Below are 12,187 nucleotides of genomic sequence, written 5' to 3'. Positions count from 1 at the left end.
GCATTAGTTACGAAAACTGTGAATAAACTATGCTAATTCTCGTAACTAGAGAAAAGTTTCTGTAATACATTATAAAGCGACATATAAAGGATTTAGAAACTGGACAACGAGCAATGTAGGGAAGTGTTGGATGTTTATTTTATTCTTAGATACACCCACAGTTTCAATTAATAACTACATTAATTAATACGATTGATTGCAGATGAGAGGAAACTTCATTTCATTGATCAAATTCCACGGATATCTTAATTCTTACCCGTTACTTACGGAAATTGTGAATAAAGTAACTTCTCTGGATCACTGCATAATATAAGCTCCTGCAACAAATTGTCAACAAACACACCCAATGGGTTTTAAATAGGAAAACATTTTTATAGTGAAGTGTGGGCATTTATTTATTTTTTATATATACATCCACAGGTTGAACTTCGCTGTTCCACAATAAATTCATGTCAACGGAGAGAGTACTAATCTGCTCTCTATCCTGAAGACTTGAGTTCACAAGACGGCTTTGGGGCAAGTTCTTTCGAGGTGTTCCAGTTCTGCCAACACTCCACAGATTCTTCATTATCACAGCTCCATGAGGAAGTGTTCATGTATCGTCAGGTATCATTGCAGCATGTCCTTGGTACAGGGTGGAAGCTTCAATATATTCCAGCCACTGGACCTGAGAAGATAGTCAGGAATAACCAAAAATAACATATTTTAATATTTTTATGCAGTTATATTGAAATTCGACTCTGATGTTTTATATTAAAAACCAAGACACATTTACTCCTAATCAAGACATTCATCATTTTATACAATATACAAATCAGGTCATCTACCCTCTGTTAGTCTCAGCTGTTAAGAAAAAAGATGCCACTCCTTATTCATGTATTACAGTCTTCAATGCACTGCCTAATTATCTTAAAGTTTTGAAGTACCATGAGATAAGGTTTAGAGCAGAATTGACATATTCATACCTTCTACACAACTGATGAATTGTGTATGCTTGTAAATTGAATTAATCCACTTGATATGAATTGTACAATTTTGTATAACTCAACTGAAATATGCTTGTAAGTTGAATTTATCTGTTTACTATCTATGTATTGTATAATTTTCTATACCTTAATGATGAATTGTTTATGCTTGTAAATTGAATTATTCTACTTGATATGTATTGTAAAATTTTGTATAGTTCAACTAAAATATACTTGTAAATTGAATTTATCTGTGTACTACGTATTGTATATTTTTGTATAGCTCAACTGATGAATTGTGTACCGGTATGCTTTAAATTGAATAGTAATCTGTAGAGCTCAACTGATGAAATGTTTATGCTTGTAAATTGAATTATTCTACTTGATATGTATTGTACAATTTTGTATAGTTCAACTAAAATATACTTGTAAATTGAATTTATCTGTGTACTATGTATTGTATATTTTTGTATAGCTCAACTGATGAATTGTATACCGGTATGCTTTAAATTGAATAGTAATTTGTAGAGCTCAACTGATGAATTGTTTATGCTTGTAAATTGAATTATTCTACTTGATATGTATTGTACAATTTTGTATAGTTCAACTAAAATATACTTGTAAATTGAATTTATCTGTGTACTATGTATTGTATATTTTTGTATAGCTCAACTGATGAATTGTATACCGGTATGCTTTAAATTGAATAGTAGTCTGTAGAGCTCAACTGATGAATTGTTTATGCTTGTAAATTGAATTATTCTACTTGATATGTATTGTACAATTTTGTATAGTTCAACTAAAATATACTTGTAAATTGAATTTATCTGTGTACTATGTATTGTATATTTTTGTATAGCTCAACTGATGAATTGTATACCGGTATGCTTTAAATTGAATAGTAATCTGTAGAGCTCAACTGATGAAATGTTTATGCTTGTAAATTGAATTATTCTACTTGATATGTATTGTACAATTTTGTATAGTTCAACTAAAATATACTTGTAAATTGAATTTATCTGTGTACTATGTATTGTATATTTTTGTATAGCTCAACTGATGAATTGTATACCGGTATGCTTTAAATTGAATAGTAATCTGTAGAGCTCAACTGATGAAATGTTTATGCTTGTAAATTGAATTATTCTACTTGATATGTATTGTACAATTTTGTACAGTTCAACTAAAATATACTTGTAAATTGAATTTATCTGTGTACTATGTATTGTATATTTTTGTATAGCTCAACTGATGAATTGTATACCGGTATGCTGTAAATTGAATAGTAGTCTGTAGAGCTCATGCTTTTAAATTTAATTAATCTACTTGATATGTATTGTACTATTTTGTATAGTTCAACTAAGATATACTTGTAAATTGAATTTATCTCATTGATTAAAGTTCACGTAACACTTTGTTTGTTAAAAACATAAAATTACTTAGTCACACGTTAAAAAGTGTTCAGGAGACACTGATGAAGACGTAACATCACGTCGAAACGGGCCGTCTGTCGAAGGTATATACCTTTTTTAAACATTTTAACACTTTTTAACGCGTGACCAAGTAATTTTATGTTTTGAATTTATCTGTTTACTATGTATTGCATACTTTTCTAGTTATTTTAAAATTAAAATAAACATAAAACTGAGGGTTCCAAACCTTTGTCTGTAGAACACAGTAGTTCGGAGTGCCTCAACACTCTATAATCTTTTCGCTGTAAGAAAAATCCTAATGTAAACAATAGCACGTGACTGAAGTGAGGCTTCATTGGCCGCTGTTTGGCGCCATAGATTCTCAGTACGTGTTCCCGCCTACTGTTGTACATTCTGTTTCATGTTAAACATTTCCCGTTACTCGTCAAGTAGGCCTAACCTCACTACTATGCATTCATTTGCTTAGGAAAAATTTACTTTATAATTATACTGTGATTAAATTATCACATAATTTATTATATACATTTAACTATTTGTTTTTCCGCTTTTGAGAAGGTTTCCAATCTTATGACTAATAACCACACACACCGAGGATACAGAAGCCATACTTCAGTACCACGTGCTTACGTAGTGATGCCAGCTCTTACAAGAACAGACTACCTCGGTGTTACTGTTGGTATTCATCCGCGTTCATAGTACATAACAAAATATAAAAATAGTTTTTCTTTTACATAGCGTTTTACATATGAGTGAAGTTATATGTTTCATTGTATTTAACAACTAGAATTCAATTTTTTGTTTTCAAATAATACAAGATTATGGTTTCCAAATACGAACTATATTTCTCTGCGTCGTGTGAGTGTTTCGACTGGAAGCCAATCACGGGTATGACAGCAACGTGCTTTTGTTTACATTAGGATTTTTCTTACAGCGAAAACAGTATACATCTGCACTAATGCTTTCTCAGAATCTGGGATGGTCAGGTGCGCCGGTCATTTAACTTTGTTACAAATTGAAAGTAGGCTATTAGCGAGGGGTTTGGGTCGGATGTCAGGTAAGTCAAAATACCATTATGTGTGAGAGACAAAAATATTTTTCTAGGAAATCTTAAGGCACAAGAAAAAGCACAGGTTGTGGCAGACACAAGTTGTATTTGCAAGCTATACAACTGAGTGGAAATGGCAAATCGACTTTCCGGGCTGCATCCTCCCACTTCGACTGACCAGTTAAATTGAGACGACATTTTTGTGAATTTAATACGTTAATAGGCCTAAATAGTGGTTTTAAATTACATATTTATTACATTTTATGTACACATTTCGCATTACCTTCAACGTACTGCAACTTGTAAAAACACAGCATTTTGTCCTATTTCCGTTGTATTTTGTCCCATTAAGCAGGCGATTTCCTTTGTCCAATATTATTTTGAGAAGCTTAACTCCATATGTAGATGAAATTATCGGGGATCATCAGTGTGGTTTTAGGCGTAATAGATCAACTATTGATCAGATATTTTGCATTCGACAGATAATGGAGAAAAAATGGGAGTATAAGGGTATAGTGCATCAGTTATTCATAGATTTCAAAAAGGCATATGACTTGGTTAAGAGAGAAGTTTTATATGATATTCTTATTCAATTTGGTATTCCGAAGAAACTAGTTCGATTAATTAAAATGTGTCTCAGTGAAACGTACAGCAGAGTTCGTATAGGTCAGTTTCTATCAGATGCGTTTCCAATTCACTGTGGGCTAAAGCAAGGAGATGCACTATCACCTTTACTTTTTAACTTTGCTCTAGAGTATGCTATTAGGAAGGTCCAGGATAACACAGAGGGTTTGGAATTGAACAGGTTACATCAACTGCTTGTCTATGCGGATGACGTGAATATGTTAGGAGAAAATCCACAAACGATTAGGGAAAACACGGGAATTTTACTGGAAGCAAGTAAAGAGATCGGTTTGGAAGTAAATCCCGAAAAGACAAAGTATATGATTATGTCTCGTGACGAGAATATTGTACGAAATGGAAATATAAAAATTGGAAATTTATCTTTTGAAGAGCTGGAGAAGTTCAAATATCAGGGAGAAACAGTAACAAATATAAATGATACTCGGGAAGAAATTAAACACAGAATAAATATGGGAAATGCCTGTTATTATTCGGTTGAGAAACTTTTATCATCCAGTCTGCTGTAAAAAAAATCTGAAAGTTACAATTTATAAAACAGTTATATTACCGGTTCTATATGGTTGTGAAACTTGGACTCTCACTTTGAGAGAGGAACATAGGTTAAGCGTGTTTGAGAATAAGGTGCTTAGGAAAATATTTGGGGCTGAGAGGGATGAGGTTACAGGAGAATGGAGAAAGTTACACAACACAGAACTACACGCATTGTATTCTTCACTTGACATGATTAGGAACATTAAATCCAGACGTTTGAGATGGGCAGGGCATGTAGCACGTATGGGCGAATCCAGAAATGCATATAGAGTGTTAGTTGGGAGGCCGGAGGGAAAAAGACCTTTGGGGAGGCCGAGACGTAGATGGGAAGATAATATTAAAATGGATTTGAGGGAGGTGGGATATGATGATAGAGACTGGATTAATCTTGCTCAAGATAGGGACCAATGGCGGGCTTATGTGAGGGCGGCAATGAACCTCCGGGTTCCTTAAAAGCCAGTAAGTAAGTACGTAAGTAAGTAAGTAAGTAAGTAAGTAAGTAAGTAAGTAAGTAAGTAAAGCAGGCGATTTACTACTTCGATCTGTTGATTTTAATAAAGAAGCGAATAAAGGTCAAACTGAGATTCGAACACTTCACGCGTTTGTTTCATGATGACTATCGCATTTCTAACCACTTGCGCCATGATAGCAGATCTAAAATCGCAGCCACGAGACTACATAATGTAAAACCGCTTCTCGTTAGAGATACGTTACGTATACCGGTCAGGTAAGAAGCGACTTACTAGTGTGAATCATGCTTGTCTGATCGAAGTATTGGATTAGAAGACAAAATTTGTTTCATCGGCAAGTTTTTATGTCCTACGCTGTACAGTGTTAGAAAAGAGTTTTGTAGCACGATACTTTGTTAAGTTCCAGAAAGGAGGAGTGCGCATGATCAGAGGACGAGCGACCTGGTTCACAAGAGAACGACTAGTTGAGGTAATAAAATTAGTTTTGTTTCGTAGTATGTCTGATCATGCGGACCGTCTAAGACTGTAGACCTTACATATTTCGGAAATCCCATAGTTCACTATTTTTCAAAGTCCTTTTTGAATTTTAAATGAACAATTAAGAAATGAAAGAAAGAAAGAAAGAAAGAAAGAAAGACAGGAAGAAAGAGAGGAAAGAGGCAATGAAGGAGGGAAGGAATAAAGAAAGAAAGAAAGAAGGCAAGACAGGAAGAAAGAAAGGAAAGAGGCAAGGAAGGAAGGAAGGAGGGAAGGAATAAAGAAAGAAAGGAAGGAAAAAAGAAAGTGAGGAAGAAAGAAAGGAAGGAGGGAAGGAATAAAGAAAGAAACGAAGGAAGGAGGGAAGGAATAAAGAAAGAATGGAAGAAAGAAATGAAGGAAGGAGGGAAGAAAGAAAGTAAGGAAGAAAGAAAGAAAGGAAGGAAGGAGGGAAGGAATAAAGAAAGAAAGAAAGGAGGGAAGGAATAAAGAAAGAAAGAAAGAAAGGAGGGAAGAAAGGAAGAAAGAGAGAAAGGAAGGAGGAAAGAAAGAAAGAAAGAAAGAAAGAAAGAAAGAAAGGAAGAAGGGAAGGAAGGAGGGAAGAAAGGAAGAAAGAAAGAGAGGAAGAAAGAAAGTAAGGAAGAAAGAAAGGGAGGAAGGAGGGAAGAAAGGAAGAAAGAAAGAGAGGAAGAAAGAAAGGAAGGAAGGAGGGAAGAAAGGAAGAAAGAAAGTAAGGAAGAAAGAAAGAAAGGAAGGAAGGAGGGAAGGAATAAAGAAAGAAAGAAAGGAAGAAAGAAAGAAAGAAAGAAAGGAAGAAAGAAAGGAAGGAAGGAGGGAAGGAAGAAAGAGAGGAAGAAAGAAAGTAAGGAAGAAAGAAAGAAAGGAAGGAAGGAGGGAAGGAATAAAGAAAGAAAGAAAGGAAGGAATAAAGAAAGAAAGAAAGAAGTAGGTATACAAATAAAGATTCCTGAATAGTGAGATGATAGTAAAAATGTTTTCAGAAGCTGGAGATCTAGTGTATGCGTTACGAAGCACGAGCTAGCTATTGCTAGAACGCCCATTCTTTCGCTTGCACCTGGGCTTTCTTTGTCTTTAATAACCTTGATGCTGACTTCGTGTCCAGAGCGCAGTACATGTAATAGAGAATTTCACGCATCATTAAGTCATTAGTCATGAGATACGTAATTCGCAAGTGAACAGGCTGCGTAGCACCTCAAAGTCAGTAGCAATATAATAACTGACATTTCACTTCCCAATAACCATTTGGAAGTCGACTTCAAGCATACTCACTAGCAGATAAGGGATGACCATGGTGCCAATCGAAGGACTTCTATTGGGATGTGGAGATGTTTAGTAGCCTATGTGATACCTGATGACGGAGAACTGTCCAAAACAACACAGTGACGCATTCTAAAAAATAAAGTTAAAGTTGAAAACAAAGGTTATTTCAAATGCATCGGAAGATGCTATAACATGGTCCAGTACACATTTATATAATAATACAGAAAAGATAATACAGAATAATACATCAGACTACAGAATATAATTACAACAATAGCAATAGAAATAAAACATCAATATAAAAAGAGGATGCAATAATATTAACAAAATTTGAGGTCGGAATAAGCAGCGCTCGTGTACGGTCGCATTCAGATAGATTATTAATATAAGAGGAATATAGAAAATAAAATAAAGTAGGAACTAAAATTAAAATTATAGCTACAATGAAATTGTATAATAAGAGTGATTCGGACCACATGTTAAGTCATTTATTTCGGAAACTAGTGCATGAAAATTTTCGAGACAAAAATATTTATAACTAAACCACACGTGAAATTTCACTTGAGCTTGATTTCATCAATTAGCTCTAACGGGAAGTAGGGTCAGTGGCGTATCACTTTAAAATTTCAAATGGAAGTCGGATCAAATAGGGTACCATTTGATAGAGCTCTTCAAAACAAACAACTTTCGTAGGAAACGTTTTTATTAATTCCTATTCTTTCAATGAGAAAACGTATGAAAAGCAATGAGTAATTCGGACCACATTTTAAGTCATTTATTTCGGAAACTAGTGCATGAAAATTTTCGAGACAAAAATATTTATAACTAAACCACATGTGAATTTTCACTTGAGCTTGATTTCATCAATCAGCTCTAACAGGAAGTATGGTCAGTGGCGTATCACTTTAAATTTTCAAATGGCAGTCGGGTCAAATAGGGTACCATTTGATAGAGCTCTTCAAAACAAACAACTTTCGTAGGAAACGTTTTTATTAATTCCTATTCTTTCAATGAGAAAACGTACGAAAAGCAATGAGTAATTCGGACCACCCCATAAGTCATTTATTTTGGAAACTAATGCATGAAAATTTTCGAGACAAAAATATTTATAACTAAACCACATGTGAACTTTCACTTGAGGTTGATTTCATCAATCAGCTCTAACAGGAAGTAGGGTCAGTGGCGTATCACTTTAAAATTTCAAATGGGAATCGGGGTCAAACAGATACCATTTCATAGAGCTCTTCAAAACAAACAACTTTCATAGGAAACGTTTTTATTAATTCCTACTCTTTCAATGAGAAAATGTACGAAAAGACAATGGGTGATTCAGACAACCCATGTCATTTATTTCGGAAACTAATGCATGAAAATTTTCGAGACAAAAATATTTATAACTAAACCATATGTGAACTTTCACTTGAGGTTAATTTCATCAATCAGCTCTAACAGAAAGTAGGGTCAGTGGCGTATCACTTTAAAATTTCAAATGGCAGTCGGGTCAAATAGGGTACCATTTGATAGAGCTCTTCAAAACAAACAACTTTCGTAGGAAACGTTTTTATTAATTCCTATTCTTTCAATGAGAAAACGTACGAAAAGCAATGAGTAATTCGGACCACCCCATAAGTCATTTATTTTGGAAACTAATGCATGAAAATTTTCGAGACAAAAATATTTATAACTAAACCACATGTGAACTTTCACTTGAGCTTGATTTCATCAATCAGCTCTAACAGGAAGTATGGTCAGTGGCGTATCACTTTAAATTTTCAAATGGCAGTCGGGTCAAATAGGGTACCATTTGGTAGAGCTCTTCAAAACAAACAACTTTCGTAGGAAACGTTTTTATTAATTCCTATTCTTTCAATGAGAAAACGTACGAAAAGCAATGAGTAATTCGGACCACCCCATAAGTCATTTATTTTGGAAACTAATGCATGAAAATTTTCGAGACAAAAATATTTATAACTAAACCACATGTGAACTTTCACTTGAGGTTGATTTCATCAATCAGCTCTAACAGGAAGTAGGGTCAGTGGCGTATCACTTTAAATTTTCAAATGGGAGTCGGGTCAAATAGGGCACCATTTGATAGAGCTCTTCAAAACAAACAACTTTCATAGGAAACGTTTTTATCAATTCCTACTCTTTCAATGAGAAAACGTACAAAAAGACAATGTCATCAATACTGAGAAATGTTACAAGACGAAAATGTAAACAAGACAATTAATGTTGACATGTTACTGAAAGGCTTGACAATTCCATTAATCTTTTATAAATTTTCAAACTATCTGCCGTTCTGAGCAGCACACACCTGTACTCTTCTTCTAACACTGTCAGTGACTCCTAATACTTCGGCGTGGTCAAGTGACTGGCAGAGTAGGAATTAATAAAAACGTTTGTTTTGAAAAGCTCTATCAAATGGTACCCTATTTGAACCGACTCTAATTTGAAATTTTAAAGTGATACGCCACTGACCCTACTTCCTGTTAGAGCTGAGTGACGAAATCAAGTTCTAGTGAAAGTTCACATGTGGTTTAGTTATAAAAATTTTTTCTCGAAAATTTTCATGCACTAGTTTCCGAAATAAATGACATGGGTTGTCTCAATCACCCATTGTCTTTTCGTACATTTTCTCATTGAAAGAGTAGGAATTAATAAAAACGTTCCCTATGAAAGTTGTTTGTTTTGAAGAGCTCTATCAAATGGTATCTGTTTGACCCCGATTCCCATTTTAAATTTTAAAGTGATACGCCACTGACCCTACTTCCTGTTAGAGCTGATTGATGAAATCAACCTCAAGTGAAAGTTCACATGTGGTTTAGTTATAAATATTTTTGTGTCGACAATTTTCATGCACTAGTTACGGGTGGTCTGAATCACCCTGTATAATATTAACATAGAGAAGAATAATATCGTACGTGAATCAAGACGTAGGACAATTTATGAAAAATATATATTCCGAAATTATAGAATACAAATATAATATAGGCTGATTAATTCATACACATAAGCTTAGGCTATAAATAGATTATGAAATTTCCTTAGAATTATTGATAAAGTATGAAAAAAATACTGTCATATTACAGCTTGATGTACACAGAAAAAAAATCATGATATAGTGTTTAAATCATATACATAACAAACCTACTTCCAAAGAGAATAAAGAATAAAGATACTGTATAATACCTATTACATACTAGACAAGGTCTTGAAAAAAATGAATAAGGTATTTTAAAAATAATTTTATGGACCATGCGGAAATGTAGTAATTATACACCTGGTAGCAGCCCTTTAATGGACCTCATTAAATTACACATATTCATTAAAGTTCAGGTGTTTCACGAATCAGAAAATACCATTGTAGCAATATGAAAGCGCAAGTATCGATTATTCTCGGATATGCAATCGAAAGACAACTAGTTGTGTTACTATAATAATTAGCGTTAATTGTAAATAATATTCAAATAAATTCAATTTGTCATCTCGTTTTTCAATGTCTAATTCAATTTCAAGGTTATATCAAGATTAATGTTTATTTTACTCTCTAGATTATATCAAGGTCAATGTCGACATTTGTTTCTCGAAAAAAATCAATACTTTCGCGTCTGCGCACATCTCACAATTTACGAGGTATTGCACAAGGTCAGTTCCGCTCCTCAGTCAGATAAGAATAACATGAATACTTGTGGAATAATTTCAAGTTAGAAATATAGTCGAGCATAAAAAGTCGTATGAAACTTGACTATAATGGTAATTAAGACGCTCTTATGAAAATTATGAAACTCGCTTGCGCTCGTTTCATAAACATACTCGCGTCTTATTTACTACCATTATACGCTCGTTGAATAATGTACTATTATACAAATTATTAAAAAATTGTTTTTTTTTTTAATTCCGGAACAAATCTTTGGTCGGCGGGAAAAGGTACATAAGTAAAAAAAAAAAAAAATGAATTTTTCAGGAGAGAATTTTTTTAAAATTTACTCTTAACTGAATATAAGTATAATAATGAAATTCATGTATGTTGGTCAAAGTAAGACCCTTTTCAATTTAACATACAAGAAATTTTATTGTTTCAAAAATTAGAAAAATATTTGACTTACGTGTTTAGGTAAAACAGAAAAATCGACTTTTTTTACTTATGTGCCTTTTTCCGCCGACCAAAGAAATATAACTCAAGCCAGGACACACGACATGACTTTAAAATCCAGAACAATCCTGGGAAATCCAGGACGTCTGGCAACCCTGATACACACATAAACACATTCATTCTGGTTTTCAAACCACAGTATTTTATTTTCCTTTATCAAAGTTCAGTAAAAGTAGGTCTATGAGGTAAAATATTAAGACCTGTCATTTGCCACAGATAATATGTATTAATGGCTTGGCATGTTTGCATTTCGTAAGGACTGAACCTTCCACAAGAAAATGACATAGCTGCCTACTACAGGTACACGTACAGTACATCTAAAAACTAACAAGCAAACATTCTCATAAAAAAAGTTATTTTTTTCTTGGATCACGTTAATAATGTTAAAACAAGTACTTATACGAATTTTAGCCACTTGAGCGGAATTACTAGGACCTGAAGAAAGTAAGTTTCTCTGCGGCCGCTTTACAGAAAGAAAACACAATTTAATGGAAAGATTTATTGGAACAGATACCAATCTCATCGACGCTAAATAACCTAGTAGTTGATACAGCGTCGTTAAATAACTAAAAAATCAATTACCTTCGTTTTTGGAGGTCTAGTAACAGTAATCATAAATATGATAATATTAATGCCGTCAAAATAATAATAATAATAATAATAATAATAATAATAATAATAATAATAATAATAATAATAATGCTGAAGAGACTAGTGAAGTGCTTTGTATGGAGTGTGGAAGTGTATGGGGCAGAAACATTGCGACGAAGTGAAGAGAAGCGAATAGAAGCATTTGAAATGTGGATATGGAGGAGAATTGAACGTGTGAAATGGACAGACAGAATAAGAAATGAAGCTGTGTTGGAAAGAGTGGGTGAAGAAAGAATGATACTGAAACTGATCAGGAAGAGGAAATGGAATTGGTTGGGTCAATGGCTGAGAAGAAACTGCCTAGTGAAAGATGCACTGGAAGGAATGGTGAACGGGAGAAGATATCAGATGATAGACGACATTAAGATATATGGATCATATGAGGAAACAAAGAGGAAGACAGAAAATAGGAAAGATTGGAGAAAGCTGGGTTTGCAGTGGAAGATCTGCTTTTGGGCAAAACACTGAATGAAATGAATAATTCGTTGTCTCTGCACATATGTGCTAGGTTATTTAGTGTAGTATATGTAGTG

General features: G+C 33.7%; 1 long non-coding RNA gene across 1 annotated transcript in view; it reads right to left on the bottom strand.

Annotated features, from left to right (window-relative positions):
* Nucleotides 1-368: 368 nt before the first annotated feature.
* The window catches only part of LOC138696955 (uncharacterized), a 375,310-nt gene continuing 363,491 nt past the window's right edge, over nt 369-12,187 (bottom strand). The window contains exons 3-4 of the long non-coding RNA XR_011331500.1: nt 6,857-6,976; nt 369-667 (exon numbers count right to left, since the gene is read on the bottom strand). This is a non-coding gene — a long non-coding RNA (uncharacterized lncRNA). The remainder of the gene's footprint in view (nt 668-6,856; nt 6,977-12,187) is intronic.

Source organism: Periplaneta americana, chromosome 3 (assembly GCF_040183065.1).
Source record: "Periplaneta americana isolate PAMFEO1 chromosome 3, P.americana_PAMFEO1_priV1, whole genome shotgun sequence".
Taxonomy (NCBI): Eukaryota; Metazoa; Arthropoda; class Insecta; order Blattodea; family Blattidae; genus Periplaneta; species Periplaneta americana.
The sequence above is the reverse complement of the archived record's forward strand: the minus strand, read 5'-3'. Positions and strand labels throughout refer to the sequence as shown.